An 8,277-nucleotide genomic window follows, 5' to 3' on the forward strand; every position below is an offset into this window, starting at 1 on the left:
ACTTAAATAGGAAATTTCTAGCAGTTTCCAGGATTTTTCCAGTTACGAATAACTAGATTAATCTCATGTGACCATCGTTTTCTTGTGACTTTTTTCACTCTTCTCATTACCGGTGTCTCGAATAACCAGAAAATTGATGGAAAATACAACCTTTAACTTCCCAAGCTACAACTGAGCGCCCTAAAAAAGGCCTTGGACTAGCTCGCATCACTTGGCCACTTTCAACAGTTTCAACATCGCATCGCCCAGCAGCGATGCCATACTAGGGAATTTTTCCATTGTTCACCTGCAGTGAGAGTGATTTGCAACTGCCCCATCTTTATTTAAACTTTGTCAAATACCTATTTAAATTAAAGCTTGTATTTAAAAGAATAAAGAACAAAAATTATGACAAATTGAAGCAAGATTTGTTAGCATTTTTTTTCACTGATAATTTTTTTTTTAAATCTAGGGAAATCGGGATTTTTTAAGTGACCATCTGGTGATTTGAACTTCACCGATCTGGCATCACTGTGCCAGTACCCGAACAGTGCAGAGTGTACTTGACTGTACATCCTACGCCGAAATAATTTGCCGGCGTCGAAACAAGATACTCCTCTAAATACATCATTAGGATGAATAATAATTAATGTGTATATGCAACAATATTTTACTTTGTCCAACGCTTTGAACAATTTATCTTTGTGAAACGTATATTTGCGAGGCTGCAAGTGTATCATTTTAACGGGCTAATGAGTTCGGGGGCGTTCTTTCCCCTTTCCATGTTTAGGCACATTAAGAGAACATCAATACAATTTGACCATAATGCACAATATGAATTGCGGTGGAAACCGGCGGGTTTTTAACGCATATTCGGTTTTATCCGCGCAACACCTACACTATCCACGGGAAATGCCATCGTTGTATTTTAACAATCGCTGCTTTCCATTTTATTTTGTTCGGCCATTTATTAACGAGCCTGTATTCTGCTCGTCTATGTCGTCCGATGCATCGAATTCTATAATAATGCAATACGAGGAATTAATTGAAATTCCAAATCCGACTCTTCTCGGCTAGAGATGAGAGTGTCCGTCGACTCATCAACACTGCAATTTTTTCTCCTACAAGTGCTCGAAAAATTTCACACCTTCAAAGTTCCCTCTATCTTTTCGATGCGAATCCTTAGTTAATAATCAAATTTTGATTTATGTCTATATCGTTTATTTCATATTACGTTTCGGCGAGACAACAGCGCCATCATCAGATTAAAATTCAAAACAAACCCATAATTGGACACATTTGATTCTTTATATGCTTCCAAGCATATAAATGCATGGGTTTGTTTTGAATTTTAATCTGATGATGGCGCTGTTGTCTCGCCGAAACGTAATATGAAATAAACGATATGAACATTTTTATTTCACATTTTGACTGAAGCCCMGKAAWGAAAAAAACATATCTATAATAACAATTAATAATCAAAKAATCAMATTGTGCAWACMATGYATGTCTCAAGTATTTTAAACAAATTRAACATKKATTACATTAATTAGCTGAAAAGTCCATCGATTAAAATATCGATATCAACTATCCAACTGCCGAAAGCTCGTTCTGCCTCGGATGCAATTAAAAAATCCAGGACCGTTATTAAAAGTGGAACAATTGGGCTGAATTTTCGTTCTCAGCTATCGATTGACTACGATCGGTTTTGAGTTTGTTATATGTAAAATTAATTAAAATTTAACGACTAGTGGTAGGCATTAAATTAAACTTTCATGCATTGAAATATTCACAATAAAAGAGATCGCGTATTTCAGTTCTGCCAACGAGTGGCGAAATTAGGGCGCTTTTACGAGAAGTTGGTTGTTTTAACGGCTACAGGCGACGATGCTTGATGATTTAAAATTTTTCTTATTTCGCTTTTTGCCTAATTTGGATTTAGCCTTTGCGTACCTGCATGTGCTTCACTAGTCTATCAACGCCCCGAAATTCAATTCACCAGGCGGTCAAAACATTAAAAGCGCATTTCTTGCCGAAATCTTATCTATAAAATCTTTAATAAAACATCGCGCGCATTTAATAAAACCCATCCGAATTTAATCTATTTTAATGGCAACCATATTCTAGTACGAAATTACCTTCAACTTTAATTAAAAACCCTCTGTGAAAGAGAGATAGCGAACTAGGACGGGGTGGAACGGGGAGATAACAAAACACATCAAATTTAAGTTTACGCAAATGTTTTAGCTCACTCACTCTCTCTCTTCCTGTGTCGTTCATCTAATAAAAGGTGGAATTAAACCGAAAGACAATAGTGGGCGGTTTATTTGAATTAAATTGCCTGATTTTAAATTGCATTTTGCAGCAAACGAGTCACAACTCTAAATGGGAAATAAACGCCGAAAGACCAAAGACCAATGCTTCACAAATCATAGATGGTTCCGGTTAGTTTGATTGTCGAGTCTCAACAAACGTACCTACTTATGCAACTGTTTGGTTCCTAACTATTATAATTAAATAATTGAACCCAATTTAACAATTCAATTGCCATAAGATCAAACGGCTTAGTGCCAGTAGAATAAATAGCTAAACGTAATAGAATTATCGCATAATGTGAGCGACTGCGGCAAATTCTTCGCGAACTGTTAATTAAACTTGTAATTCCTTAAGCCAGACAATGGTTGGCCGTTAAAATAGATTAAATTTGAAACTGTTTTATTAAAAGCTCATATATGTCTCCTCTCCGGGCCCGTTTAAATTAGACTCGGGTTAGTTTTTCGACGTATAATTTGCAGTTTAGAGCCAACAATGGTGTTTAAGCATGCAACTTCCGCTCGAGATCCGACCATTAAATCCTCTCATTTCCCTAAATATGGCTAATTTTAAAATTGTTATTGCCGGGATTCAATTGTCTAAAACTGTGGAGATATGGTGGGTAATTGGTAACATTGCTCCGGCATTCTTCGGCTCTTCAGCCGAACTTCTAAAGTGTTTTTGAGCATGTATTGGCAAAAATCTGATTATTAGTTCCATTACAGAATTGCTTTGTGTTGTAGATTCCCTCGTTGTTGTTCAACTATGCATATTACCTACATTTAATTTGAAAAGGGGACCCAATTTGAAGATATTTATGACGCTCGGAATATGTCCATAATTTAACCCTTCGAAGGCATCTCATTGCCTGTGGCAGTTCTGAATTGAGGGGTGCTTTTCGTTAAAACGGACTCACTTTAATCAATTCGGCTCCAATACTCCTGCCAAGATTCGAATTCACATCGGTGCAGACAATTAGCATGGAATTGTTCGATAGCGATTACTTCCGATCTTTACTAACAATCTTTAGTTTTTTAAATGCAACTAGTTTAGAAACGCAACGAATTTCATTATTCCTGTTTGTTGCAGTCGCTAACTAACCGTATATGAAATTTGTTTTCGACCTAAGAAGTTTCCTAATACACACATTTAATGTATTGTAAGCAACGTAGGAAAACGGGGCAACCACGGCGACAGCGGCAACACTGGTAGGCGGGACACACCCAGGACGGGAGTGGCAACATCGGGGCTACTTCATGGCTGTGACAGGAGACGGCGCGGCGGTACTTCCGGCCAACAACACAGAACATCCGTGGGGTTCCCAGGGGAGATGGATTATTATTGATTTGATGGTGACGGTGCAAGGCGTTCATTAAAATTGCTGAATTTTGCATCGATCGTATTCTTCCATAAATTTAACCCTAACAGTTTTTGGTCTACAATAAGGAAAATATCGTCGATGATCGTGATGAGTATCGATGATTTCGAATCTAAAGCTTCTAGAGTTTTTTGCAGCAGCATTTCTAGCTTCTATTTAAGGAAACTGGTTTATAGTTCGAGATATTTTGAGAGAATTGATATTTTTTGAAAAAAATCGACTTCCACCCTTTATGAAGTTTTTGTTCAAAAATCAAAATTGCACGCGTGTTTTTTCAGCTCAATGGATTGCTTTTGAGCTAAGAAGCTTCCCAATATAAACGTCTAACGCATTTGGGTCTATAATAAGGAAGATATTGTGGGTTAAAGATCAAAGAGGATCAAAAATCCCGTATTTTTGAGAAAATCCAAGGAGATTTTGAGGTGTTTTGCGAGATTTGATATTTTTTCAAAAAGTCGACCTACAGCCCTTATCAAATTTTCGGTAAAAATCAGAATATCACTTGCGTGGTTTTTGAGATCAACACCTTGCTTTCGCCCTGAGAAGATCCCTATATAATATAGATAAGGAAGATATCGTCGATTGACGATCGTGGCGGATCAAAAATCGCTTAAAATAGGCCAAAAATAGCGATGATTTCGAATCTGCAGCTTCTAACGTTTTTGCCAATTAGCTTGTTGCCTCTTTCGCTTCTTTTTAAGGAAATACAAGAAGATTTCGGAGTATTTTGTGAAAAAATCGACCTCAACCGCTATGAAATTTTCGGTCAAAAATAAAAATTTTGCTTGTGTGTTTCTTCAGCTCAATAAATTGTTTTCAACCGAAGAAGCTTTATTTATAAGTTAATATATCCATGAAATACGCATCTAAAAAATACCTATTTATTATTGAATATGTGTAAGCCTCGGCCCGGAAAAGTTACAAAAATTAGACATATTTGGCAATGATTGCATCTGATGACCAATTGTGCGGTTTGTCCCAGCTCCTAATGCATCCCCAAGTCAAGCTATTTTCCCTTGCCGGTCCAATTCACTCAATTTGATACTAAGTTTTAACGAACTTACTTGTTTTGACTCTTTATTTGTTTTTGCATTTCTGAGTTTATTTGCGTGTTTTGAGCGGCACTCATCATGTAATAACTCATTGCTTCAGAAACACCATTTTCGAATCAGTTTACCCTCATTTTTGCTGATCCGATTACCTTATGAATCCAATGTTTCCCAGATCACAAAATCGATCGCCTCAACCGAATGCTTAACTGCTTAATGCGCCATCAAAACCCCAAAATATTCAAGTTGCGCCATGCTTCAAAGCGAAAATTGCCAGCTCTAATCCAGAAAGCACATTAGTCAATAAAGCTAAAATATGGCCGTTTGCGAGATAGACAGATAGATAGATATACATATCATATAAGATGGAGCGCAATGTCTTAATTAAACCCACCCGAACTATGAAAGGCGGAGGAATTCGAAAAATCGATAAAACCGAAATAGGTAACATCACTCACATCGCTCCGACTTAATTAAACCGCGGAACTATCTGCTATGTTTTTCAGTTTAATTAGAGCTAATTAAACTATAACATCTCGAATTTAATCAAGTTGTATGGGGGCAATTCTCTGGAAGGGGGCCAGAACCGAATACATTTGCTAATTGGGAAATAGAGCCGAGAGTAGCAAAGTAATTGATAACACAGGTGTCGTCATTCGCCATCCATTTTCCGGTTCTCCATGATCGGAAAACATTAGAACGTAAAACTAGCTTAGGAATCGGTTTTTCAAACGAAGACTCAATTCTGAGAGAAGGCCCCAAAATGGAATTCGTTCAATAGGCTTTCAAATTAAACATCAAGTTCCAGCAGGCCTGTTTCCCTATCGCCGAAACGTTCATCGTCGATACAAAATTATCATTTTCCATTACGCGATTTGATTTATCGGCTCCCAAATAATTTTTTAACGCAACTGGATGCAACTTGCGCAACATAGAAATTCTTGGCGACGTGTGGAGGAAGCTTATATCCAGCACTGCACACGAGAAGAAGCTGGTTGATGATGATGATGAAATAATTTTACGAGAATAAGTGATCAAAATCTGAAACGCTGATCGAAAACCAAAATTGCAGACAGAAAATTCAAAATAGTGGATCAGCTCTACAAAGTTTTAGCATCAATTTGTCGGTCTCGAATTATTGATGAGCAGAGAAACACTTTGGCCCTAATGTCGTTATCATGTTCAGCATCCGGGCTCTATTGATAGGTATATATACGTATATGAAAATTCTTCTCTCAACTATCTGCAACGTAATTAGGCTTATTTAATTAGAGTGACAGGCAACTAATTCGGCGTATCCCCCTATAGATTGAAGTTTCGTGTTTACACAAACGTGGCTACATAACGATACAGCGACGTTTTAAACTGCCATCAGCCTCGGGCGCGGCTTCTATCGAAACTTTTAATCTCTTCACTAAGTGCATAACTTTTACGGCATATTATTAGAGTGTGCTCGAAATGTCTCCTCCCAATCAATTTTGTGAGTGATCGAAAATAATACAATTTATTGGTTACAACCCGACATGTAACATGCTGTGCAAAAGCTTCCGATCCGAAATACTCGAAATTTTTCGTTTTTTTTTTAAACGTTGTCACACAAATGATACGTTCGAGTGAGGTTATGGTGATACATAATTTGACCACAACAAACCAAGGCCATGGCAACCAAGCTTGATGATGTCCAATCGGTCTCGAGATTGTGCACACCAAATTTGGTCACTCTACGATAAGCCGTTTTCGAGATATACAAAAGGTAAAAATTGTGTCAAAATTTTACATAGAATGACATAAACATCAGCCCCACAAGTTTCGACAGTAAATTCGCTATAAACGGCCTGAAAACCGATTTCCATGGCAACTGCTGTCAAATTTGACACTGACAAAAGGTGGCGAACTGAATTTCCAACATTTCATAATTTTAAAGCATGGGGCTAAAACGTCAAATAAAAAATCCTCTCCGTTAGCCGGACATTTTTTCATAAAACGGAATGAATGAATGAATTTGGACATTTTGACTCCACATTGTAGCCAGATAGTGGATCTGGTCATAAAACCTGGTTAACCTAGAACAATTTTGACGTATCTCAATTGAAGGTCAAAGTCAAAAGTTTGTCGTTTTTCCATAAGAGCTCATGGAAATGAAGACACCCTGTCAAAGAGTTTGACATTATTCGGCGTTTTTAACATTCAAAAAGCAAAATTAAACATTAAATGTTGATAGCGAACAAACGAAATGCGCTATTGGCACATAATTTGGTACATTATCGATATACTATCGATAGATCAGATTGACACTAAAAGTTTGAATTTTACAAAACTGTGAAACTTCACTCTTGGTGGGACGTATGACGTCATCGGTGCTGTAATAGAGGAGGATTTTGTTTTCAAATTTTTTTTTTGAAGTGTGATGGTTTGCTTTGGATCATTAAAGACCTCCTATGCCAAAATTGGACCGAAATTTGACAGAATTGGAGAACATTTTGAAAATTGTTCCCTAAAATTTTGTTGAGTTTATAAAATCATCAATTGCTCGCTTATGATCGATCGCAGCGAAAAAGTGAATACCAACTTTTTTATGGAGCTTGAGACGGCCGATCGACTAGACTGATTAGAGTCAGTTCAGTTCTTTTGGTTATCGAGACATTTCCAGTTTTTTGAAAACCATACTTACGCGAAACTTTCTCGAAAACTATGAAAGCTGGAAAAAATACCGCTCGATAGTGCTCGATGAGCCCGCGATTGTATAAAGAGAGAATAACTTTTTTCGATAAAAACCCTCGTTTTTGAGCAAAAAAAATCCTCCAAATTTGTCTAAAAATCATTGAAAAATAAATTGATGAAAAACCAAAAAAAAAGTGTTACAAAATGCCTCGATTCCACATCATTGTCATCATAAACTAACGATAAACTAAGAGATGTATCTCCATGCTACAGAACTCCCTTAGCAGAAGGACTTCGCTGGACATACAGAGCAAAGTTCGAAATTATTGTGGCCAGTTTACCTGAACAAACTGTCTGCAGAGGAAAACTAGTTTGAAAATAAAATTTGCAACCTCTTTAGCCTCGCACGGCACGGATCATAAACGTTCCCCATCCGGTTGCGTCCATACAAATTACTCGCAAAACTTGTCCTTTGATTGTTGAGTTTCTCCAGAACTTGGCCAAGTTGGTGGATTTTTTGGTATTTTATGATGGGGCAAAACGCCTTCTAAAGCGAACGACTTGTTGGGCTAGAAGAGCAATATGAGGCTTCATTGGGAATTGTTAGACAAAAAGACGGCTTATCGGACAATATCAGATAATTTCAGGGGCGGATTATGTAGAAAAAATGCAGTCTTCTGTTGTCTATGAAATTAGAAAAATGATCGTCGTTTTGTGCAAGGGTGGTGCAAGATTACTGCAAAATTTCATGTTTTCCGTCCCGTTTTACATTTTTCTCGGAAGCAAAAAGAGAAGAAAGCTCGTTTTTACATCATTCCAGAGATAACTAAATCGCCTTTATTCGAAGTTTCTCAAGAACCATTCGAGCCACAGAATTCGTTTTGGCATCGTTGGATA

This window comes from Dendroctonus ponderosae, unplaced genomic scaffold (assembly GCF_020466585.1).
Source record: "Dendroctonus ponderosae isolate FM_Combo_2020 unplaced genomic scaffold, Dpon_F_20191213v2 Dpon_F_20191213_3, whole genome shotgun sequence".
NCBI classification, from domain to species: Eukaryota; Metazoa; Arthropoda; class Insecta; order Coleoptera; family Curculionidae; genus Dendroctonus; species Dendroctonus ponderosae.